This window comes from Cricetulus griseus, chromosome 2 (assembly GCF_003668045.3).
Source record: "Cricetulus griseus strain 17A/GY chromosome 2, alternate assembly CriGri-PICRH-1.0, whole genome shotgun sequence".
NCBI lineage: Eukaryota > Metazoa > Chordata > Mammalia > Rodentia > Cricetidae > Cricetulus > Cricetulus griseus.
This window is the reverse complement of record NC_048595.1, coordinates 23,204,104-23,229,001: the sequence shown is the minus strand read 5'-3', so window position 1 is coordinate 23,229,001 and position 24,898 is coordinate 23,204,104. Positions and strand designations below refer to the sequence as shown.

The window sequence follows — 24,898 nt, the reverse complement described above, 5'->3', positions numbered from 1 at the left end:
CTGCATGTAGCCAAGGCACATGCTCTCCAGGGCCACAGTAGCTGCCACTCCTCTTCATTACTTCCGTGGCATTTGAACCGCAGTCACTCTAACTGAGTTTCAGAATCCAGCTGGGGTCGAGTGTGCACCTCCTGTTCCCAACCCTGTGGCCACAGCGGGAAAGGCTTCAGTGAGATCAATAAGAGGTCCAGTGGATCCCTTCCAGCAAGACCTATGCACCCCAGTGGCTTCTTACAAACAGGACTGTCATGGGGCAGACACCCCAAGAGTTGTTTAGTTCAAGGGAAAGGAAATTAAGGCCTAGAGCCCACTCATTACACAAAATATGCTATAATCCAGGTTTTAGGTCACAATGGAGGCTTCTAGAAACAGAAGGCAGAAACAGTAGGCTTGGAGGAGAGAAGGAGAGATTAATTTATGCAATGTTAAAAGCGTGGTGTTTGAGTTGAACTGGAAAGGGGCAAGCCCCCTGCCTTAGGCAATAGGTTAAAAGGTGGTGCATCAAGATTGGAAACAGGGGAAAAGGCACAATAGCGCATGCCTGCAATCCCAGCACTTTAGGCAGGAGAACTATGACTCCTGAGTCTGTCTGAGCTATGTAATGAGACTGTTTCACAGAAAAGGGGTGGGAGAGGGGCCTAGATGAAATACAGCTGATAAAGTACTGGCCTAGCACACATGAAACTCTGGGTTTGTAGCTCCCCAGAACTTCATAAGCCAGGCTTGGGGTCTTATGCCTATAACTTAGGGAGTGGAAACAGAAAAATCAGAAGTTCACGGTCATTCACAGCTATATAGTGAGTTCAAGGTTAGCCTAGGCTACAAAAGACCCATCTCAGAAAACAAAAACAACAAGCCAACACATGCTTTTAACTTTAACAATCCGAAAGGTAGAGGCAGGCAGATAGATCTCTGCTAGTTCCAGGCCACAGGACCCTATCTCAAAATAAAAATGAGAACAACTCCCCCCCTCTCCCCTCCCCTCCACAAACAAACCAAAAAAAGACTGAGATCGGCAGGAAGGGAGCAGGTCTGGAGAGGAGGTACAGAGGCTGGCTTTGGTGATTTTTGGCAATGTTGAGTTTGCTGTGCTGAGTACAGGGTCGTACAGATAGGGTAACATGGTAGCAATCACCCTTCGGAGAAAAATTAGAGCTTGATATATGGACTAAGTACCCACGAGGAGGGAAGAGTCAAAGCCATCACACAGGCTAACTGTGGGAAGGATGAGGAGGGCAGGAGGAGGGGACTAACTGCAGAACTGTGAGGAACAAGGCTTAGTGCTAAGCCTGGAGCACAACCTGAGTACACATAGTACACATAGTACTCCACGGGTGGAGTCCTTGCAGAAGTCCAGCAGGGATAGTTTTTGTTGTTGTTGTTGTTGGTTTGTTTTTCAAGACAGGGTTTTTCTGTGTGCCTTTGGAGCCTGTTCTAGAACTCACTCTGTAGACCAGGCTGACCTCCAGCTCACAGAGATCTGCCTGCCTCTGCCTCCCAAGTGCTGGGACTAAAGGCGTGCACCTGGCTTTAGCAGGGATAGTTTTAAGGTGGCAGGATGTAGTGGCTTACATCTCTAATTGTACCACCTGAGAAACTGAGGCAGAGGATCACTTAAGAGTTAGAAGTCATCCTGGCCTACAGAGTTAGACCCTGTCTCAGTGGGGGATTGGCTCAATTGGTAAAATGGTTACTATTCAAGCATGAGTTCAATCTCCAACACCCACATAAAGTCAGGTGTGGTGGCATGCACCTGTCATTCCAGCACTGGGGAGGTGGAGACAAGAGGATCCCTCCAGCTTGCTGGCCAGTTAGTCTAGCTAAATTGTGAGCTCCAGGTTCAGTGAAAGGCACTGTTTAAAAAAAAAAAAAAAAAAAAAAAAAGGTGGAGAGCAATTCAGATAGCTACCCATCGACCTCTTGCCATGTTTGTACCTATATGTCCCAACCCAAAATAATATGCTGTCAAGAGTGCCAAGCACTGGGCTGGAGAGATGGCTCAGAGGTTAAGAGCACCAGCTGCTCTTTCAGAGGTCCTGAGTTCAATTCCCAGCAACCACATAGTGGCTCACAACCATCTGTAGTGAGATCTGGTGCCCTCTTCTGGAATGCAGGCATACATGCAGGCAGAACATATAATAAATAAATACAAGTTAAAAAAAAAAAAAAAAGAGTGCCAAGCACTTAGAAAAGCTAAGGCATGGAGGTGACCTTTAGATCTTGGCAATTATCAGTCCATCAGTGAGTGTGATCAGAAGGTGTTCGTGGGATAGCTGAGCAGAAACCAAAGAGGCTTGGGATCGAATGGGCAGTGAGGATGGGAGTTAGTCAGTTCTTCCAGCAGTGGGGAATAGGGGAAAAAGAGAGTCATCTAAAAGTAAATAGTCAGAGGCAGGGCAGGAGGATCTCTGTGAGTTCAAGGCCAGCCTGCCAGCCTGGTCTGCATAATGAATTCCAGGTCAGCCAGTGGTACAAAGTGAGACTCTTGTCTTAAAAAAAAAAAAAAAAATGAGGGGCTGGAGAGATAGATCCGTGGTTAAGAGCACTGGCTGCTTTTCCAGAGGACCTGGGTAGCTCACACTGTCTGTAACTCCAGTTCCAAGGGATCTGACACCCTTACACAGACATACGCCTAGGCAAAACACCAACACACACAAAATAAAATAAAAAAAGCAAAACAGAAGGGCCTAGGCCTGGCCCAGGATGATGTGGTAGATGATGTGGTAGACTTTGGGGAGCCCCTTTTGAGGGCCTTACCCTGTCTGGGGAGTGGAGGGGGGGATGGCTAGGGGCAGGTGGGATGTTGGGGGGGAGGGGAGGAAGAGGGAGAGGGAGAGGGAGAAAGGATTGACATCTGAAGCAAGCATGTTCCTAATTTGAACTAATTAAATTAAATTAAAAAAAAAGCAAAACAAAAAGCAGAGTTTGTGTCAAGTCAGGCAAGGGTGTGGCTGCTGGCCAGAGACCCAGGTGTCACTGACACCTTGCTCTGGGAACTCCCAGCACCTCTTCCCAGGTGTCAGATGCTGGTTTGTTTGTGTTGTCCACAGTGAAAGCTCATTGGAGGGGCTCACAGTTGAGAAGGTCCCAGCCCTGTGGCTGGGATTTCCCCTCTCTGCCTTGAGTTTCCTTGATCTGATTATCTTGGGCTTGTCTTGCTGGGTGACTCAGGCGCTTGAGCAAGTTTAGGTACTAGGTTTCACAGCTCTGGGGGTGGGGAAACCTGGTCTCTCCTGGGAAATAGTCATTAGATATTGACAAAAGCATCACTGTCAGGCTCCAGCTTCAGAAAAAGACTCTCCAAGCCTTGATTCTTATCAAATAAAGTAACAATACCATCATCTAGTGCAGGACTTCTCACCCTGGGGTCCACCACACACACACACACACACACACACACACACACACACACACACACACACAGGCTGCATATCAGATGTCCTGCCTATCAGTTATCTACATTAAGATTCATAACAGTAGCTAAATTGCAGTTATGAAATAGCAGCAAAATGAGTTTATGGTATGTGTGTGTGGGGTCACCACAACATGGAGAACAGTATTAAAGGGTTACAGCTCTAATGGGCTATTGAGAGATTGTAACATTGCCAAGGAAAGGCTCTGCGGCCCAGAGGCCGGTCTGTGAGGTGAGCTTTCACCATTTGTCTTTTGCCAGGACGAAGGTGAGAGTCTGTCAGATGAAATCGCTTGCCTGGGGCAGCTAGCAAATAACTTCCCACATCCCATGTCCGGAACCACTATGCGCCCTGCTCTTCTAAGAATGTCTCCAGGAGACCCAGCCAAGACTACGGCTGAGGACCAAGTGTCCCCTTCCAAGAAGCTGCTTTTCCGCTAGTTGGGCTGACAGGGAAGAGATGCGCCTCTAAGCTGCTTCTGAGGCGCCCATCACTGGAAGACCCCTTGTGGTAGCCTCCTCTACACAGCTTAGATAAAGAGTCTATTAGCTTCCCCAGAGCGGGTTCTGGAAGCTGGATCTGGCACGAAGCAGAAGTCAGCCCCTCAGCGGTGCCTCTTCCTTCAGCCTACCATCCTCGCCCCTCCCACTGGATTCCCGACACTGGATTTCTCTCGCCAGCGTCCCTGAGCCCAGGGCACAGGATCATTTCTTCCTAAACTGTCCCTGGAGCCAGGGCAGTTATGCATCCTGCCCGCCACTGTTGTCAGTGCACACTTGCAGAGGTTTCTGTGGAATTCAGGCTTCAGTAAACACTTGAGAAGGAGGAAGTGGGCCAAGAAATCCGAGGACGATTGCATCAGGACTGGCGCACACTGCCCTTTCCCATCTCCGTCTCTGAGAAGCCCTCCCTCTTTGTCCTGGAGGGGCGGGGAGGCAATTAAGGCCTTGGACCATCCCCTGGCCTTCTCTGGGCCCCCTGGTCTAGGGGAGAGGCTAATGCTGGTGAGGAGGGGAACGCTGAAGATGGGCCTCAGGTGTGAATTGTATGTGGCCTTCTGGACCTGGAGTTTGAAAGCTGCAGAGGGCAAAAGTGAAAGAGTCCAAAAAGGCTGGGAAGCTGTGTTTCTGGAGAGGCAGCCAGAAGCCAGGCTCCATACACGTGAAACAGTAACTGCGGTGCCAGCTGCAGTCCAGCTGCGGAAACAGTGGCTGCTTGGTCAGGGGCGCTGATTCGGAAGCAGCCACCTTTTGTATACTGACCCTGCTGGTTCATATGCCGTATCTTAGAATCCCAGCAAGACTCCTCGGGATTGGTATGATTAGGACCATCCTTTTACAAGTAAAGACACTGAAGAGTTGAAGTTCAGAGCTATCTAAGGTTACCAAGTGGAGTTTTGGATAGTCTGGGTCTGTGTGCTGAGTGTGAATGTTTTGTGTGTGTGTGTGTTGTTTTTTGTTGTTGTTTTGTTTGTCTGTTTGTTTTTCCAAGACAGGGTTTCTCTGTAGCTTTGGAGGCTGTCCTGGAACTCGTGCTGTAGACCAAACTTGGCCTGGAACTCACAGGGATCCGCCTGCCTCTGCCTCCTGAGTGCTGGGATTAAAGGCGTGCACCATCATTTCTCAGATGGTTGTTTTTCTAGGCAGGGACTTGCTGAAAATTCCAGGCTGGCTTCAAACTCATTACCCTCCTGCCTTGGTCTCCCCAGTCCCAGGATTATAGGAAGCACCCTTATGCCTGGCTCTTCTCACGCTTAGTTTTGTTGAGCCCACATACCTAACTCCTAAGTGCTTGGCTTTTCCTGAGTCCCTCTCAGTTCAGTTTGGGTTTTACATCTTTCTGTTTTCCCAGGAATCGAGAGAGACAGCACCTAGAGAGGCCTGGTGGCAGGGTGAGGTTGGATTGCTAGTTCAAAGAGAGCCTGGGCTATGCAGTGAGACACCATCTCAAAATGAAAAAAAAAGAAAAAAGGTGTGTGTGTGTGTGAATAGCTCAGCTTAGTAATGCAGAGCTTGCTAGTGAGCTTCAGGCCTTAAATTCAATCCCAGGTACAGAGAGGGGGGACCAGTACCTGCTTTGTTGCTTTTCATTCTGGCTCATATTATCTGTCCTCTTGACTTTCCCTCCAATCTGCCAGTACTTGAGCCAGGGCAGGTTTGAATGAAGACACATGGATTCCTGGAGGAGTTGCAAATTTGAACCCAGGTCTATTGGGCTCCATCAAAGCTTTTTCCATCCATCCTCTGCCTCCATTCTAGGTGCCTTGGCCAGTGAGGTCTAGTAGAGGAACGGAGAAACAAGGAGCCAAGGAAGCAGGCAGAGGAGATCAGGATCCTGTCCCCTCTTCTCTTCTTCCATTTTACAGAAGCCGGGGAGAAATATGAAAACTCAACTGTGCCCTGCACCAGCCTCCGCCCCCAAGTTAAGGAACACAAAAGGTGAGGGTAATACAAAAGTGTCACCATGGTAACAGCAGTGCCAGGTGTGTTGGGGAATACTTAGTTTCTGGAGCTTGGAGGAGAAGGCCTGCCCAGAGCCTGGCTGAGGAGCTACAGGGAGCAGCATTTCATTTGTCCTCCGTAATGGGACATTATGGGAGACGTTTGCTTTTCATTGCCTCCATTTTCTTCTAAGTAGAAGGGGAGGAAAAAAACCATTTTCCTTCCTTTCCCACCTACTCAGAGAAATGCCAGGAGACGTGAGCATTCCCTTCAGAGCCGCCGCTGGTCATGAAACCCCATCATCACTTAAATCGCCCTATTTTAAAGGTTTGTGAAAACTGCACCAAATTGATTTTCCCCTCATCTCTTCCCTCTGTGATTTCTGCGGTCTCTCTTCTTTAGAACTGCATTTCCTCAGAGCAGGACAGCAAGTGTAGATGGATACTTGAGGTATTCTGTGGTTTGGGAGCCAGAAAAAAAAAAAAAAGAGGGTTTTAGAGAGTACCAAGTTCCTGTCCAGAAAAATAAAGAGGGTTTTAGAGGGTACCAAGTTCCTGTCCCCTCCCACCTTATTCATCTCTCTGTATTTATTTTTATCCAGGATCTGTTGCAAAGGATTTGGCTTGAAGATTCTAAACTCTATTTAGCTCCAGGCCTTAATCACTGCGGAGCTGAGAATTTTATAATCACAAAGATGGAAGAATCCTAGAGGTCAAGTGGCTCAGAGATTCTCCAATGTTTAGACTTTATCAAAATTTAAAGTTTGGAAAATGAAGAGGGAGATGTCTAAGAGCTTTTAAGTCTGGAAAAACACAACTATCAAATAAACGCAACTATCTTGTGTGGCAACTGTCACTTTACATTTGTAGACTCAAACAGGAGGATGGTTACATTTTTACATTAGTGAGGCGGCCTTAAACAGAAGAAATTCAACACACACGTACACACTTTGAGCAGGGACATGGTGGCACATGCCTGTAATCCCCAGCACTTGGAAGGTGGAAGCAGAAGAATCAGGCACTCAAAGTCATCCTCAGTGACACAATAAGTTCAAGGCCAACTTGGCTTTATGAGATGAAAAAAATTCACCACTATTGGTATTTTTCTTATTTCATGCATTAGCTCCAGACAGAGGGTGAACATTTGAAAACTACTGACCTGTTTACTGTTCATTTGTTTTCAAGACAAGCTTTCTCTGCATGGCCCTGGCTATTATGAAACTCTGTAGACCAGGCTGGCCTCAAACTCACAGAGGTCCACCTGCCTCTGCCTCCCGAGTGCTGGGACTAAAGGCGTGTGTCACCACCACCCAGTTTACATATTTTTATTTATGTATATTTGTTATGTCTGTATGAGTGCATTCACATTGTGCAGATGCCCTTGAAGGCCAAGAGAGCATCGGATCCCCAGCTGACATAGGTTCTGGGAACCAAATTTGGGTCCTCTCGAAGAGCAGCACATACTTTAAATCCTTGCCCTGTTTCTCCAGCCCCTGGTTTGCTTTCTGATTGGTATCTCTTGGAGATAGCATTTTCTCCTCTTTGGTTAGCTCTGGTAGCTGGTTTTCCCACTTCCTTCCCTTTGTGTAGGGATAAGTGCAAGCTGGGAGTGAGCCAAGGCCTAAGTGAGGGTGTATTTTGACATTCAAATGTTCATGTTGAGAACTCTAAGGCCTCAGACCTATGGGACAATTCAGCAAAGCCCATATGGGTCAGGCTCAAGAGAAATGGCAAGGCTTTCTTTGGGAGTCCAGTATGAGTGTTTACGAACCATTGACCAGTGTGAACAAAGACTGACAATGTGGCTTCCCCCTCCCTGATGTCACAGCAGGCTGCTCATCTATAGGGATCCGCTACCAAGAGCAGCTCACCCCTCCCTATGTGCTGAACATAATTAACTCATCGAGGTCCCAGCAGAGGTCAGAGAATCCACCTGACCTTAGATTTACTGTATGTGTGTCTGCCCTTTCTTCATTCCTTCGCTGCCCTAGCCAGATTTCCAGGACCCCGAGTCACATGGAGTGGTGCCTTTGATGAATCAAGCTGTGACTACTCCTTACCTTTCTCTTATGCCCTTCTCCCCTCCAGGCAGACTACATGTCTCTTCCTTATACTTCTGCAGTTACCATTTGTGTTTTCCCATTGTAGGGTGCTATCATCACCCTGATACAATAATGTCAATTTCTTTTTAAACATTTTAAAATTACATTTAGTGTGTGTGTGTGTGTGTGTGTGTGTGTGTGTGTGTGTGTGTGTGTGCACATTTGTGCCTTGGTATGCATGTAGAGATCAGAGGACAGTTTACAGGAATTGGTTCTCCCACCATATCCCACCATATGGTCCTGGAAACTGACCTCCTGTTGTCAGGCTGAGCCCAATATCACTTGGGCCTTCTCTTCTTTTTTTGTTTTGTTTTGTTTTTGAGACAGAGTTTCTCTGTGGCTTTGGAGGCTGTCCCAGAACTAGCTCTTGTAGACCAGGCTGGTCTCGAATTCACAGAGATCTGCCTGCCTCTGCCTCCCTAGTGCTGGGACTAAAGGCGCGCGCCACCATCGCCCAGCGGGCCTTCACTTCTTGAAGACAGAATGCACATGTCTTCACTACTATATGCTCAGGCCCATCATGAGGTAGTTCATTAATAAATGTTGACTAAAGGGATGAACTTCATCCACCAGATTAATGATGTCATGAAACCCTGGGACTGACGGCCCTGAAAATAATGACCATTCTGCGCATGGTGGTGCTTGTCTATAATCTCAGCACTTGGAAGACTGAGGAAGGGGGAGCCAAAGTTGAGGCTGGGGCTGGAGAGAGGCTCAGAAGCTTAGAGTACTGGCGGCTCTTGCAGAGAGCCTGGGTTCAATTCCCAGCACCCACATGGCAGCTCACACACCTCCAGCTTCAGAGGATCCTGTGCCTTCTTTTGACCTCTGAGGGCACCAGGCGTGCACATGGTAGACATACCATACATGCAAGCAAAGCACTCACACCCATAAAGATAAATAAATCTTAGGAAAAAAAAAAGAGTTCAAGGCAGTCTGGTTACATAGGGCCTTGTCTCAAACAAAAAGCAACAAAGAAAGAAAATAATGAACATTTGTTAAATATATATCCCCCAACTTCTAAAACACGTGTATTTTTAATTGTCTGAGCTTATGAGGGAGGTGTGTACATGTGAACGTGGATGCCTTAGGAGGCCACTGTCAAGTCCCTTGGAGCTGGAGTTACAGGTAGTTGTGAGCTGTCTGACATGGTGCTGGGAACTGAACTCAATCCACAGTATGAATTCATAAGCTCGGAGCCATCTTCCCAGTCCCTGCCTCTTTTTCATTTTTATTTTGACTTTACTTATCTCTATGTGTACAGGTGTTTTACCAGCTGTTATGGAATGATCTTTTTGTACATTTTGAAGATGTGTCTTTTCCAAGGTGCCTCTTATTGGTTTAATAAGAGAGCTGACTGGTCAATAGCTAGGCAGGAAGAGGTTAGGCAGGAGAGCCAGACTGAGAGGATGCTGGGAAGAAGAAGAGCGGAGTCATGGGTTGCCAGCCAGACACATGCAGGAGATGAACATGCTGTGCTGAAAAAGGTACTGTCACATGGGAGAGCAGAGATAAGAAATACGGGTCAACTAAGTTGAAAGAGCTAGTTACTAACAAGCCTAAGCTATCAGCTGAGCATTTTTAATTAACATCAACTCTCTGTGATTATTGGGGAGCTAGCAGTCCTGATGAAAGACTCTGCCCATAGTCAGCACATATCTACATACATGCAGGCATGCATGCCCTTCGTGTGACGAAAAGAGAGCATCAAATCCCCTTGAATTTGAACTACAGATGGTCGTGAGCTGCCATGTGGGTGCTAGGAATGGAACTGGGCCCTCTGCAAGAGCAATGGTGTTCTTAACTGCTCAGCCATCTATCCCAGCCCCAGGTCCTCAAGCTATAGGTGATGAACATATATGGGGCCTCATAACTGAATGTGGGAAGCCATGAAAAAATTGGCAACAGTAAAATGCTTCTGAATGTCCATTGACCCAAAATTAATTCAGCATCACATGAATCCAAAGGTTGCATTGTCAAAGTTCACTATAACTTGGTTCTGATCATACAACATGTATTTATATAGTGTATATACAGTCAGGCCACACAACGCCAACATTTGCTTGAAACAACTTGGCTTAGATCTAAGATCAATGTTATGAACTGCAGCATTTTACTGTACATACAAAGTTTCTGCTCTTACAAAAACATAATGATTTAATTACAGAAAGCAAAGACCTAATATTTTCTTACCATCTTTCCTTAGCTGTAAGTATCAAATTAATATATCTTTGGATTGTACTGTGTTAGAATGCTTGGCAAGAAAAATTGCTGACTTGAGTTTCATTTTAAAAAATCATTAAATGAAGCAGACGGTGGTAGTGCACACCTTTAATCCCAACACTCGGAAGCAGAGGCAGGCAGATCTCTGTGAGTTCGAGGCCAGCCTGGTCTTAGGGCGAGTTCCAGGATAGGCTCCAAAGCTATAGAGAAACCCTGTCTTGAAAAACAAAACAAAAACCAAAATCATCAAATGAGGCCTGGCATGGCAGTACACAGGTATAGGCAGCATCAGGAGTTCAAGGCTATCCCAGTTGCATAGTAAGTTGAAGGCCAGCCTGTGCTACATAAGACTCTGTTTTAGTGTATCCCCTTTCCCAAAAAATAAGTGTAAATTTCTATTGCCATTTTTTTCTTTATTTTATTCTGGTGAGCATGGACCTTCTTTCTACTGTTCATGCCCGCCCTGGCTCATATGTGGAGGTCAGAAGACAACTTGTGGGAGCCTGCTCTCTCCATTCATTATGTGGGTCTTGGGGATTAAATCAGGTCTCATCAGGCTTAGTGGCAAGCACCTTTATGTTGTGGAACAATCTGTTCCTACACTGTGAATATTTGTTACTCTCATTGGTTTGATTAAGGGCTGAATAGCCAATAGGTAGGCAGGTTGAGGTTAGGTGGGACTTTCGGACAAAAAGAGAACACGGTAAAGAGGGTGGAGTTGACAGACTGGAGAGAGGCAAGATGAGTATGTGGTGCTGAAAAAAGGTACTACTGTGTGGTAGAGCATCCATAAGAAATATGGGTTAATCCGGGCGGTGGTGGCACACACCTTTAATCCCCACACTTGGGAGGCAGAGACAGGTGGATCTCTGTGAGTTTGAGACCAGCCTGGCCTATAAGAGCTAGTTCCAGGACAGCCAGAGCTGTCCTGTTTCCTGTCTCAAAAAAACCAAAAACCAAAAAACCTGAAGCATGTCTTGTCAGGTGCAGTGGTGCACATCTGTAGTCCCAGGTACCAAAAAGGCTCTGGTAGGAAGGTCACAAGATGGAGGCTAGCCTGAGCAACAGTGAGATCCTGCCTCAAACAAACACCCCCAAAAACATCAATAGAAGAAAAGGCTCTCTGTTCTGACAGGGATCCTAACTGAATTCCTTCTCCATGAGTCGATTCCCCCTAAACCTTATGTCAGGCCCTCAATATCTCTTGGTGATCTGGAGACCTCACTTTCTGGGTCTTTTTTTAATCCTAGCATTCCAGAGGAAGAGGCAGGCAGATCTCTGTGAGTTTGAGGCCAGTCCGATCTACGAGGGAGTTCCAAAACAGCCAGGGCTACACAGAGAAAAACCCTGTCTCAAAACAAAAACAAAAACAAAAACAGAAACAAAAATTTTACTTATTTTTAATTGTGCACATGAGTGCACGAGCACAGAAGTCAGAGGCATCCCCCTGCAACTCACCTCGGGATGGTGTGTGTGTGTGTGTGTGTGTGTGTGTGTGTGTGTGTGTGTGAGCTGAAATCAGGGTGTTTGGAGAGCAGCAACTCACCTGGGCCTTTAAAAGGAGCGCTTGCACTTGGTGACTTCTGAGGAATTCAGGGGAGTTGGTAGCTCTGGTCTCTCCATCACCAAAGTATGTGTTTAGGGAGGGAAGATTCAGTAATTTTATTCTCATTAAATGAGAATGGCTAAGGAGGCCCAGTTTTTCTCTATAGATGTGTTTGCATGGGAAAGAAAGATGGCTTGCCAGCTTTGGCTTTAAACCAAGAAAGACTCCTACAACCATGCATGTAAGCTGAGGACTAGGTAGGGGATATATTGGGGGATGGTGAGAGGCCTGGACTGGTAGTTTTTACAGCATCTTTGGAAACACAACAGAAGATAAGTGATCTCTGATGTGGCTAGCAATGGGTGCTGGAGACTAAAGCTGAGCACCGGGGGGAAGGCTCTTCTCAGTTTCCAAGGCTGACCTTGGTTACCTTGCTTAACCTGGCGCTTTGAGGTCTCAGGGTGTAAGAACAAGAACATGATCCGGACGGGGAGCACATATTAAAGATTTACAGGAGCACCGATAATCTCCAAGTACTCTGGAAGAGGTTGCTCCAGGGAAGGGAATGTATCCGTTTACAACTGAAGTCCAGAGCCTAACCACACAGTGGTTGAGGTGTGGGGGTGTGGAAAAATACACTGTGCTTGACTTCCCTTGGAAAAATACTCATGGAGTTCAAATCCCCTTGTTCCTACCATGTATTAGTTGACAAAAGGTAAGAATGGGGGGAGGGAACCCCAAGATCACTGTAATAATGACACTTGGGGCTAAGCCTTGTGACCTGAGTTTGATCCCAGGGAAGGTGAGAATGACTCCTGATGGTTGTCTTCTGACCTCCACCATGCACTCTGTAGCACCCCACCCATCTCTCCTAACAAAAGAAATATTCATTTTTGAAAGGTAAGAATAAGATAACGGGCTGGAGACCTTGCTCACTGGCTAAGAGCATTTGAGGTTCTTCCAGAGGACCTGAGTGTTAAAATTCCCAGCACCCATGATCAGGAGGCTCACAATTGCCTGTAACTCAGCTCCATGGGCATCTGAACCAGGGGTTTTCTAGAGCACCAACACACTCAAAATTAAAAATATTTTTTAAATATTTAAAAAATAATGAGAATAATAGTGCAAAATGATAATACTACCCACTCGCTGGGGCTATTAAAATTAATATCTAGCTGGGTGGTGGTGGTGCACACCTTTAATCCCAGCACTTGGGAGGCAGAGGCAGGAGGATCTCCCAGTTCAAGGGCAGCCTGAAAAAATATAAATATATATACAAGTATGTGTGTGTATGCATACATACGTAATGCTGGGTGTATTGGTGGTACATGCCTTTAATCTATGCACTTAGGAGGCAAAAGCAGGTGGATCTCTGTGAACTACAGACCTGTCAGGACTACATAGTGAAACCTTGTCTTGAAAAGAAAAGAAAAAAACAAAACCAAGAGGGGCACAGTGGTGATCCTTTAATACCCTCATTGGGTGGCAGAGGAAGGCAAATTTCTGTAGGTTCGAGTCCAGTCTGGTCTACATAGTGAATTCCAGGACAGCCAGAGCTACATAGTGAGACCCTATCTCAAAATAAACAACTGCCCCTCAAATCAATGTATATATAAAATGTATTTTAAAGTAACAGGGCCTTGGCACTCAGTAAGTACTTAATAAGGGTTAGCTACAAACTACTATTTCTGAATCCCTTGTGGGTGTAGGGAGACTTGCTGATCCCAACAGTTTTAGCTTCAGTTATTAATAAATCTTTGACATTTTCCTATTGCCAAACAGGGAAAATGAGTGGAGAAGCATCAGAAAATGCTGTGAATTGAACCCAAGGGGGCAGATACCAACACAGGGTCTATGTCTGGTTCTCAGGACCTTCTTAGGCAGATAAAGCACTCGCTGGGTCTCAGTTGCTCCATCTGTAAGATGTACCTGAGCCCCATTTCTGGTTTCCCCTCTTCTGACAGCTCTTAAAGCTGTTTTTCTTCTCTAGAGGAAATCCAGTTACACCTGACCTCGAAGATGGGCACCAGGATTGCCGACTGCCCAGGGAAAGGAAACTCGCCTTGTGACTCCCCCATCGGGTGCAAAGTGGGCTCTAGCCGAAACTTTCCTGATCCAAATGGCACCAACACCACGAACTCTGTCTTCCAGAATCCACAGCTCCTCCCACTCCCCTCCTGGTTCCCCTAAACCCAAGAGCACAGGGAAGATTGCTGCGAGAACGCTACAGGGTGTGCGTCTGACACCCGGGCCCCCGGGCTTCCTGTACCAGAGGACCTGCAGGGCGGGGGTGAGGGAGAGCGGGTTCCAGAGAGGACTGGAACCGGTGCCCTGCCCCCTCCACTTTACCCCAGTGAAAGAGGGCTGTAAAATTCCGGAAGAGAGATTAGAGTCAGGGGATGGGTGGGGCGGTGAATCAGTACATTCCTTCCTCCCCCTGCCTCCTCCTTTTGGGTTATCACTCTTGGGAGGGTTGGGCCAATTCTCACAGCCTTCTCTTAACCGCTTCACTGGCAGGGTCCGGACAAACTGAGCAATGCTAGGCGGGAATTTCCCATGTTCATCTGAGCGCTGTAGAGCCTGGCTGGCTTAATTTGCAGCTCATGACCCATTTGGTTTCGGGCCGAAGAGTTTTAGCTGTGGCTTACAACTTGGCCCTTCCTTTAAGTCCGAGTGTGCATTCATCAGTAGCTCCTAGCACGGTGTCAATTGCTCTTAGGGTGCCTTATAAACTTATATTTGGTATCAGAGGCAGGGAAATGTGGGCTCAGCATAGGTAACTTCCACCTGGTCACACAGTGGCTGAGCCTGGAATAACCTTAGCTTTGTTGGTTGCAAATATTTCCCACCGCACCCTGTTACTTCCTTTACTTGAGGTCATTGAAAGGCAAAGCTTGTTTGTAAAAGGGGTAGGAAAGTAAAAAGGATGGACCACCACCACTGTGCCAGATACTTCAAATATGATGTCCTTAGTTTCTAGGTTTCCCACAACTAGGATGAAATAGATGTGACCATGCTCTGGTATAGATGAGGAAGCTTTATCGGTGAGGAATTTTAAGTTTCAAGAGCTAAAATCTCACTGGGCAGTGGTGGTGCACACCTTCAGTCCCAGCACTTGGGAGGCAGAGGCAGGATCTCTGTGAGTTCAAGACCAGCCTGGTCTACAAGAGCGAGTTCCAGGACAGCCTCCAAAACCATACAGAAACCCTGTCTCGAAAAACCAAAAAAAAAAAAAAAAAAGAGAGAGAGAGAGAGAGAGAGAGAGCTAAAAATCTCTGTGTGTAGAGTTATAATATGAAGTCTCTGCTCTTTTTGAAACCATAGGGGTAAGACAAGGTCTCACACTGTAGCTTAGGCTGCCCTGGAACTATGTAGCCTAGGCTGGCTTCAAACTTGTGTCAATCTTTTTTTTTTTTTTTTTTTTTTTTTTTTTTATGCTGCTGGAAAGTGAAACCCGGGCAGCTAGTAACCCTGTTTAATTTTTTTTAGTGATAACATGTCACTAAATGACTTTTCACTTTATATGTGTGTGTGTGCTGATGAGCATGAAGGCCAGAGGGCAACCTTGGGTGTTGTTTCTTAGGAACCACCCACCTTGTCTTTTTTGTGGGGAGGTACAAGACAGGGTCTCACTATGCAGCTTTGGTTGTCCTGGAACTCACTATGTAGACCAGTGTGGTCTCAAACTCAGAGATCTGCCTGCCTCTGCCTCCCAAATGCTGGGATTAAAACTGTGCACCACTGTGCCTGGCTGGCCACCTTATCTTTTGTTGTTGTTCTTTTGTTTTTCAAGACAGGGTTTCTCTGTAGCTTTGGAGGCTGTCCTGGAACTCACAGAGATCCACCTGCCTCTGCCTCCTGATGGATGGGATTAAAGGCCTGCGCCACTACCACTCGGCTTCACCTTGTCGTTTTTTGAGGCCGGGTTTCTCAGTGGCCTGTTACTCTCTAGTAGGCTAGGCAGGCTAGTCATCAAGCCCCAGGGATATATACCTGTCTCTACTTCCTCAATGCTGGGATTTCAAGTGCTTATCACCACCTGTGTTTTTGTTTTTGTTTCTAAATGAGTTCTGGGGCTTGAACACAGGTCCTCAAGCTTGAAACAAATACTTTACTAAGGCTAGCTTTTTAGCCCCACCTTTTCATTTTATAGAAGGGAAAACTGAGGCTCTGAAACTTGAAATAAGGTTCTAAGGGGTCTTAGTTTGCCTGCTATTGCTGTGATAAACACCATGACCAAAAGGAACCTGGGAGGAAAGGACCTGGAGGCAAGAACTGAAGCAGAGGGCATGGAGGAGTGCTGCTTACTGGCTTGCTCAGCTTGTTATCTTATATTCCCTAGGACCATCTGTCCAGGAGTTGGCACCACCCATAGTGGGTCAGGCCCTCCCACATCAATCATTAATCAAGAAAATGTCCTGCAGACTTGCCTATGGGCCATTCTAATGGTGGCATCTTCTCTACTGAAGTTATCTCTTTCCAAATGACTCTGGCTTGTCCTAAGTTCACACACACACACACACACACACACACACACACACACACACACACACACACACGCCCCTTAGGACAAGCTCACAGAATGGGAACCAGGCACCTAGGCTGTCGTCTCCTGACCTCAGCACCTTGGCTTTTCTGCCATATACCCATTACTCCTTTGGCATTGCTGTGTATGACAGGCCCACACAGCTTCTGCCTCCAAGGAGATCACGCTCAGTAAAATGAGCCAGGAAAACCGCCAGCTTAGCTTCACAGGGGTGCTGGGAGGATTAATAAGCTAATGGCACTTGGAACTGCTTCAGCAATGGCCCTGGATAAACTCAGGGTACTTATGTGTGAAACTCACTGCCAAGGGTGGTTTGTGTTTAATAAGGCACTTGCAGCCTGGTTCCCGATCTGTTTATGGCAATGAGGAAGTAAAGCCGAATTATAGTCTTCTCTGGGAAAACATCTAGATTTGAGAGGCCAGGGCACCTCCTTGCTGACCTGTGGGTAAGGGCAAAATGATGGTCACTCTATGGTCTCTTAGAGGCGGGTGCCCAAGGTCTCCGAAAACTTGAAGACTTTCCAGATTACTTTGAGGGACGGAAGTCAGAGACTAACATGATCATTTGAACCCCAGAGGCAGACAGACCTGGGTCAAGCTTTGCTTCTGTCATTTCCTTTCTCTAAGCCTCTATTCTCTTTTTAAATTTTTAAAATGAGTTAATAATACCTTCTTCATAGGGTTTAGAAGCATAAACTTGGTAATCTATTTAAAAGCACCTTGCCCACAGCTTGGAGTAGATGCTTTAAAAATGGCTATTAGTGTAGCTATTATTGTTATCCTTATGTTATGTTACTTACTTTTATTTGAGGGCCAGGCTGAGAGCCAGATGGACAGAGGAAGATTCATTCGTTCATGAAAACAGGAATTTATCGTATGTTGTCCGTGCTATGATAGAGCATGCATAATAAGCTGTTTGAGACCACAGATAGAGGAAGTGTCAGTAAATAAGCAGGAAATGCAGCAAAAGTTCTTCCTTTCCATTCTGTCAGAGAAAACACTCCACTGCCTGATGGGTGGCTGGTAGAATAATGCAGGCAGCCGTTAAGCTTCCACAGCATCGGCCAGGGGCCTTCATTCTAATCTGTGGTCTCTCTCTCTTGCTCCTCAAGGCCTTTCAACTCCCACGCAGCAAGGCCAGTTAGCTTTGCCCCAAAATACCCCCTCACAGGCCACCTGCTCGTGGTAAAAAACCTGAGTTCTGTTCTGTGGCTTGGTGAGGCTGAGTCATTAAGATCTTTCCTTTTAAAACTAAGTTCTCTAATGGAAGGCTCTGGTCAGGAACGATGCTCCAGGTCTGCCTTGTGGGGAACGGCTAATGACCACTGACCACTGCTTTTCCTCACAGGGCAAGGGAGGATGACTGTTGGGGTTAGATTTCCTTGTAAATAGGTGTCAGTTCTGGGCAGGTGAGATTTCCCAGGATGGAAAGTGAACACACACTTTCTCCTCAGTCCCATCTCTGTGGGGAGTTTACCCACTTCTCAAACCAGCCTCCAGGGCCTTTTCCTGCTCCATCTGGCAACAGGCCAAACCAGTCTCCTAACTCACTGCTAACCACATTTTCCTAACCAGAACTCAGGACACACGATCTGACAAAGAATTTTTGGTCAGGTTCCAAATGCAAATGGCAAAAACCTTTCCAATGGAGAATCTCTAGGATTATCTTAACTCGTTAAAAGGGGCATTGATTAGATAGGCAATTGTGACATCCAATCCAACCCTCCCACCCCCCCCCTTTTTTTTTTTTGAGGTGCCAAGATTGAATTAGGGCCTCACATGCAAGGGACGATAGACCCACCTCCACAGTTTTGTTTTTGTTTTAATCACGCTCATTCTTCATACTTTCTTTATACTGGTACTGAAGAGCATCTGTGGAAATGAGATTATTTCCGCTTAATAGTTGAGAATACTAAGGAAAAAACTTGTTCTGGATTTCCGTCTGTCAAGGAAGAGGTATGTGTATTGCTAGCCCGGGAGGAGGCTGGGGAGCAGGGCAGAAAGACCCTGCGCGGAGACGTACGCGCCATTCGAGGCCTCCAGGAAGGGCAGCCAAGAACTAAGTTACTCGGTTCCCCACTTCTGAGCAGGAAATCCCCGTGCTCAGGCCTCAGCTGCCGCCCAGTCCCAGTCCCAGCGGGATCTGGCCTGAGGCCGCGCCTCCCGGGATCGGGAACCCGCCCGCGACCTTGCGGGTCACTGGGCGGCCAGAGGCTCTAACTTAAACCCAGGTGCGGATGGGCGGGTCGCAGCGTGGGCGGGCGCTTTCCTCCGCCACGTTCGTCACCCGCCCCCCTCCGCTCCCCGCTCCCCCACCCCGCTCCGGTCACATGGACGCGCTTCCCGTCGCCCCCAGTGCCGAGCGGAGCAAACCACGAGGAGGCGGAGCGCGGCAGGCGCCCAGGGCAGTGGGTCAGCGCCCCGTAGGCATGGTGGGGGGGCCAACCGCCGCGAGCCGCCGAGAGCCAATCAGTGGCATCGAGGGCGTGGTCACGGCCGCGCGCCCGCCGTCCGCCGCCGCCCGCCCGCGCGCGCGCCGCGCCCCGCAGCGCCCCCTGAGGGGCGGCGGCGGGAGCTGGTCCGGCTGCGCGCGCAGCGGTGGTGGTGGCGGGCGGCGCGATCGGCCAGGCTGTAACCGTCGTCCGTCCGGGAGCGCTGGAGCGGCAGCGGCGGCCGGGAACGGCGCGAGGCGACGCCAGCAGGCAGCGGCGGTAGCGGGGGCAGCGGCGGCAGCGGGAGACGCAGCGGTAGCAGCGGCAGCAGCAGCAGCAAGACGGACTCGTGGACACGCGCCGCCGCCGCCGCCGCCGCCGGGCCGGGCCGGGTGTCGCGCGCCGAGGCTGGGGGGGAGTCGTCGCCGCGCTCCCGCCGCCGCTCCCGCCGCCGCCGCCGCCGCCGAGGTGACTGAGGAGAGAGGCGCCTCCTCGCTCCCGCCTCCGCCGGCCTTCAATGCCCAGTCCCCAGCTCGCCAGCGTGAGTGCGCCCCTCCCGGGCGGCCCCGCGAGGCGCCCGGGCCTCGGGCAGGGGAGGGCGGGAGGCGCCGCTGCCATTAGAGCAGGCCCGAGACACGTCCCCGGAAGGAGGGCCGGGCAAGGGGCGGGGAGCGCGGCTCGAGGTGGGGGAGCGAGCGAGCGAGCGAGCGAGCGTGAAAGAATGCGGGAGAAGGTGCGTGCGTGTGCGGGCAGCATGTGTCCTTGTGGGGGCGAAGGTGTGGCGACAGCGAGTGGGGGCGAGGAGGAGAGTGGCGGGCGAGGAGGTGTGCAGGGGTGCGCCCGCGTTCGTCCGGCGCGTGAGCACAGGCGTCCTGGAGGCGAGGCCCCTTGGTCTTTGTGTTGATAGTGAACCTCCGTGTCCAGCCAGGGTCTCACCCACTCTGAAGCGTGCGTGGGAGCTGTGAGTTGCGGTCAAGTAAGAGAAAAGGGTTTGAGTCTCCCGTTTCCCCTCTGGTAAAAATGTTTGTAAATTTCTGGATTCCCAGGGATGTCTTTGCCGTCCTCCCCACCCCCATTTCCCAGAGCTATAACTAACCAAGCTTGGCTCTTGCCCAGGATCCTGAGTTTTTGCGAGTAGCGTATTGAGAAGCGTAAACTTTTTTTTTTTTTTTTAGTAGGTAAATGCTTCCTGTTCAGGTCAAGGATATTTAGTGAGGTAAACCGCAGGTTTCTTTTAGGCTATGTCTCTCTTAACCTTCTGCAGGAAAGCGCCTAAGAAGCAGTCATAGTGTAAATGTCGATAAAGAAGTGCCATAGTCGAGTTTCTGTCTTTGGATTTGTCACGAAATACAAAGTGACTAATCGTGTCGTTGTAGGCATTCAGCAGATGCGTCGCTGTAGCTGGATTAGAATGTGGTATCTACTTGTTTCCGCGCTCTGTACTGAGCTGTTTCAGACAGGAAGTGAGAGAAGTTAAGCCTTGTTAGTGTGCAAAAGGAAACTAAGGCTATAGATAGAAGAACACATTAGCAGGGCTTTGTTTTCTGATCCGGACATTTTTAGTTCGGGAGTGAATGATCCCAAGTGATTGTTAATGGGCTTTTCTCTATCTGGGGTTGAAGAAGGATTATTTTGTTTCATTTGTTTTATTTTGATAATTTTAGAAATTCCAAACAGGGTTCTTCTTGTAGTTCAGTATGGCCTCAAACTCATTGTAACACAGTTTGGCTTTGAACTCTGATTCTCCTGCCTTGGTCTTCAAGTATTAAGATTATAGGTGTCTAAGTAGGCTAAGTCGGGGATTCGAGATGAAGAATTGTTGATTCAGATTTTATACTTTAATGATGTAATCAGTCATAGAAGGTAATTGGAAATCAGTAAGCAAAGCTGAGGCTGGTGCCACAGCTCTGTAATCTCCACTACTTGGAGGTCAGAGGGCAGAGGATGGGAGATTCAAGGGCAGTTTGTGAAACTTTACGGGCTTATCTCAAAATAGTAAAAGGGAGTCGGGAAGGAAATAGCTCAGTGGTAGAGCACTTGGGGCATTGATAGAGAAGTCCTAGGTTTAATCCCCATTATTACTACTACCAAAAATGTTGGGAATAAGGAAAGAAAAAAAGGTGGTTCTTTTTGATAGTGGGTGAAGAATTACAGACAAAAATCGGTATGTTGCTTTAAGTTGAAAATTTTACATATATGTAACATCTGATAAAATATTTGTTAGAAGTGAAAAGAGCTTTTTTTAGTTTAGTTTAGTTTTTTTTTTTAAATATATATAGAGTCTCATTCTGTTGCCTGGCCTGGAACTTACTCTGCAGCTCATGCTGGCCTGGCATTTGTGATAGTACTATTGCTTCAGCTTCCTAAGTGCTGGGATGGCAGGCATGACCACCAAGCTTAGGTGGAAATTAATGGTTTCCTTAGTGTCCCTTTTCTCATACTATGCTTGAGAAATAGTATTGCACTCACTGGAAGATGGGAGTAATTAGTAATAAGTGCTACTGTGCTACAAGTATTTTTTAATACTCATTTAATTCTCACAGCCACAATAAAGGTGGAGGATATCCTCCTTGGCATTTGTTTTGCACATTTTTTGAGATGCTTCTATTTGCCAGGCATTAGGGATTTGGTGATGTGCTCCCCCCCACTTCATAGTGATGAGATGAAGAGATACATGAAGAGCAGGTACTTTGTTCAGTAACTTGTCCCAGGTCACAGGGATAATAAGAACTGGATTAAATATTAAAGTCTTCTGAAGCCCCTGATTTAAAGGACACTAAACCATTCTCTCAGTAGCATGTCTGACTTTGAAATTTTTTATTCTTACAGTGATCTAGCAGCTTGCACACCCAAGAGCTGTGTGTGCAATGGAGAAGCTAATGGAGAAGACTAAGTGTCTTTGAGGCAAGAGGATCGTAGGAGATGCTGACTTGAGGCTTTTGGGGGCCTAAGCTAGGCTTTTATGTGGGAGGAGATTCTGCCTTGAAACTGTCTTGGGGCCCCAGGGTGTGTGCTTTGAGACAGTTTTTATGAGGCACCTGGGATATGTCTGGGAGGAAAGTCTGATTAAAGAAATGTAGCAGACTTTTATGTTTGGTGATTTTGTGTGTGTTATGGGGGGCATTTATTGGAGCTGAGGAGTCAACTGAAGTGGCCACTTTGAAAATTTTTCTCTTGGGATGTGCAGATAATTAAGTCAAGAGATTGCAAATCACATGTAAGAGAATACACTTGAAAGTACTCTGTTAATTATAAGTTGAACTGCAGATGCAAAAATATTACTAAGAAGACAACAGCTTGTTACATTTAGTATCTAGAAAAGCTGACATTTCAGAACACCTTTACCAGTGAAAAATAGTTCAGAACTGCTGAACTGAGTATTTCTGACTCAGAACAGAAGTCAGACTACTCCCTCCATGAGTCAGTCAAGTAATATTTAATTTGATTGAACCAAGTTTATAGGCAGAAACCATTTACAACATCACTGAACTTTGGTGGCATTAGGGAAGGAAGAGTGAATGAATGCTTCTGCATGTTGTTTTTTATTTTGGCTTTTTCAAGACAGGGTTTCTGTTTAACAGCTCTGGCTATCTTGGAACTGCTTGTAGACAAGGCCTTGAACTCAAAGAGATCGCCTGCCTCTGCTGGGATTATATGCCATCATTGCCTAGCCTGCCTGTTTTTTAAAGTCAAAAGTTTCATGTGTGTATTTATATACTTGTTGAAAATCGAGCTGAGTAAATTGTATTTCTTTTTTTTCTCTTTTTTTTTTTTTGTTTTTTTTTTTTGTTTTTTTTTTTTGTTTTTCGAGACAGGGTTTCTCTGTATTGCTTTGGAGCCTGTCCTGGCACTCACTCTGTAGACCAGGCTGGCCTTGAACTCACAGAGATCCACCTGCCTCTGCCTCCTGTGTGCTGGGATTAAAGGCGTGCGCCACCAAAGCCAGACAGTAAATTGTATTTCTTTTTCTTGAGCTTAGTGTCCGTCCGCCCCCCCTCCCCCCAAATGAACTGTCCTCCAGAGCTGCACTCTCAACAGCCTGAATAGACGTTTTCTGTCCTTCAAAGATAGTTTTTCCTTATGGAGTAATTACAGACTACAGTTTTGACACAAAGTTGAAAGTGAGTAGGGGCCAGGCTTCTTTAATCTCAGCACTCAGGAGGCAGAGGCAGGTGGATCTCTGAGAGTTCAAGGCCAGCCTGGTCTACAGAGTGAGTGCCAGGACAGGCTCCAAAGCTACACAGAGATATTCACTCAGGATCGAAACTTCAGTTAGAGCAAAACCTAAGTTATGCATAGGTAGAAGTTGGGGATTATTAAGTAAGATTTTGAGTGAATAGAAATCAGGACTCAGTTTAATGTGGTAGAGTGAGTTACTTTAATAAGGAGAGTGGTGGTGGAATATGGTTTGGATGCTTATAAAGTTCAACGTTAAACTTAAGTGCTGTAGGTTCCAGCATTCCCTTCTTTAGGGGCTTTTTTATGGCTGATGACAAACCATTGGCTCTATGTCCATCACGGTGATGGTTCATAGGTTAAAGGTGCATGTTGCCAAGTGACAACCTGAGTTTCATCTTTGGAACTCATATGATAGAAGGAGAGAATGAACTGCAGGTTGTTCTCTGACCTCCACACATTCTGTGGCCTACACAAATGTACATATGCACACATGGACAAAATAAATGTAAAAAAAAAAAAACTAAGTCACCACATTCCAAATTTACTAATCCTTATAGTGATATTCTTTCATCTTTACAAGTAAGGAAATTGGTTTATAGAATAAATGTTGAATTCCAGGTTTTGGGATCTAAGCTAAGACAACAAACAGTACAGGCAGTGAGTGAAAATTTGTTTTCCTTTTGATTAAAGCACTTTTACATTCCTGCTGAAACAGTGGATGCTACTAATTATAATTACTTTTGGAAATGGCCATTTGTGTTTAATCTGTTGGATACAGGAAGTTTTCCCCGTTTTCAGCTTCAAAACTAGTATACACAGATGTGTCTGGTATCTTCATGAACTACATGGTTATCCATGAACTACATTGTCTAGTTCACTTGACTTCCTGGACTGTCTTTAGGGTCTTGATGCTTTATATGAATGATTGTCTTGGGGTAGAGCTGAAGTGAGTGTTGTACATAAGTCTCCTGTTCCTTGGAGTTGTAGAGGTCTGGGCCATTGTTAAAATGGGATCTGGGATCCCTTGTACTATATTTTCAATTATTGTAGATTTATAAAGCAAAATCTTTCCAAGAAAAATCATTTTGAAAAGTTATGTGTGAGTTTTTTTATTTTATTTTTATTTTTTGTTTTTTCAAGACAGGGTTTTTCTGTGTAGCCCTGGCTGTCTGTAGACCAAACTGGCCTCGAACTCAGAGATCTGCCCGTCTCTGCCTCCTGAGTGCTGGGATTAAAGGCATGCCCAGAAATTTAAGTTTCAATCTAGAGGCTGAGGATAATAAGTTCAAGGGTCACCTTGAGCTTTTAGGTCACCCTGGGTTACAATGAGGCTGTGTCTCAAAATATTCTAACTGTAAATCTATCAGGTATTTAAAGATGAGGCTTTACTGGGCTGTTTAATTTGCTAGTTAAGGCTAGTCTCAAACAACACAATTTGAACATGAGAGCAGTCTCCTTTAGAGAAATGGTGTTTGATTCCTTTCATAGTACTTTTGGATTGAAATTTCATTCCTCTCAGAATATTAATTCTTTTGGCATAAAATGCACCCTTGATATTTGTTTTAGCAGTTCTGATAAATTATATTTTTATTTCTGCAGTGGTAAAAATGTTGGCTCTAACTAATGTATCATTTGACAGTTTAAAATCAGATCTGCTTTCTTCTAGTTGCCTTACAGCTTTAGGTAAAATTTGAGCATCTTTTCCCCCTCATTGATTTACAGGCCATACTAGAGTGTATCATCATTATAGTTGTATGGTTAATCTCTATTTGAGTTTGGTATTTATTGTTGTTAGTAGAAGGATGAGTTGATGTGTTTTCTACTTTGTATTATGGTGAAAAACCTATCGTAAGGGAACAGAGTGGCTGGTTAGTACAGAAGGATATGAGTCATCAGCAGGGCTCGTCAGCAAATAGAGAAGGATGTGATAGAGGCACAGTAGATTCTAGTGACATGATTCTCCATATATGTGGTTACAAACAAGTTTTTATTCGGTTGTTAGTTTAAATTATGTAAA

General features: G+C 46.5%; 1 protein-coding gene and 2 long non-coding RNA genes across 12 annotated transcripts in view; 2 read left to right on the top strand and 1 right to left on the bottom strand.

The window, feature by feature from the left end:
• Window positions 1–3,494: 3,494 nt before the first annotated feature.
• Window positions 3,495–18,545, bottom strand: LOC103161547. The gene is made up of 3 exons (XR_004768152.1): window positions 18,072–18,545; window positions 17,071–17,182; window positions 3,495–6,309 (listed from the first exon to the last, which is right to left on the bottom strand). It is a non-coding gene; the product is annotated as an uncharacterized LOC103161547 (long non-coding RNA).
• LOC103161546 lies at window positions 4,282–6,703 on the top strand. Of its 9 annotated transcripts, none has more exons than XR_003482039.2 (5): window positions 4,308–4,417; window positions 5,265–5,384; window positions 5,672–5,851; window positions 6,096–6,181; window positions 6,456–6,703. It is a non-coding gene; the product is annotated as an uncharacterized LOC103161546 (long non-coding RNA). The 9 variants fall into 9 exon arrangements; XR_003482038.2 differs by having other exon boundaries at window positions 4,381–4,449; XR_004768151.1 differs by lacking the exon at window positions 4,308–4,417 and adding an exon at window positions 4,598–4,728.
• Window positions 18,546–19,107: 562 nt separating the features above from the next.
• Ptp4a2 (protein tyrosine phosphatase 4A2) overlaps window positions 19,108–24,898 on the top strand; it is a 29,710-nt gene continuing 23,919 nt past the window's right edge. The window contains exon 1 of one of the 2 annotated variants that reach the window (XM_027399404.2): window positions 19,108–19,243. The gene's annotated coding sequence lies outside the window, so the exon portion shown is untranslated. Of the gene's footprint in view, window positions 19,244–19,413; window positions 19,436–24,898 lie in introns of those variants that run through there. The other variant, XM_027399405.2, reaches the window with a different exon arrangement.